Below are 462 nucleotides of genomic sequence, written 5' to 3'. Positions count from 1 at the left end.
CATATATATACACACACGGTGTTGGGAAGGTTACTTTGGAAATGTAATAGGTTACAGATTACAAGTTACCCTATTTAAAATGTAATAGTAGTGTAACTTTTTCAATTACTTTATTAATGTAACTGATTACTTTTTAATTACTTTTCTAAATTTCTAATGAATGTTTGTTTGCAACTGTTAATAATTTTCAATAATTTACACCATGCAGGGTTAACCTTACAGTAGTGCGTGTTGTAGTTTACATTTGTAAATTGCTGTGGATTAAAAAAAAGTTAAACGAAAGTTTTGTCAAGTTGACAAAATGTCAATAACATAGGGATAGTTCACCCGAAAATGAAAACTCTGTCATTAATTGCTCACCCTCATGTCGTTCCAAACCCGTAAGGCCTTCGTTCATCTATAGCTGGTGTGTGATGAGCACACTGATGTGGTTGTACTGTGGCTGCCGTTGCATCATCCAGA

Source organism: Sinocyclocheilus grahami, unplaced genomic scaffold (assembly GCF_001515645.1).
Source record: "Sinocyclocheilus grahami isolate Dianchi unplaced genomic scaffold, SAMN03320097.WGS_v1.1 scaffold2530.1, whole genome shotgun sequence".
Lineage (NCBI taxonomy): Eukaryota > Metazoa > Chordata > Actinopteri > Cypriniformes > Cyprinidae > Sinocyclocheilus > Sinocyclocheilus grahami.
This window is presented reverse-complemented; position numbering follows the sequence as displayed.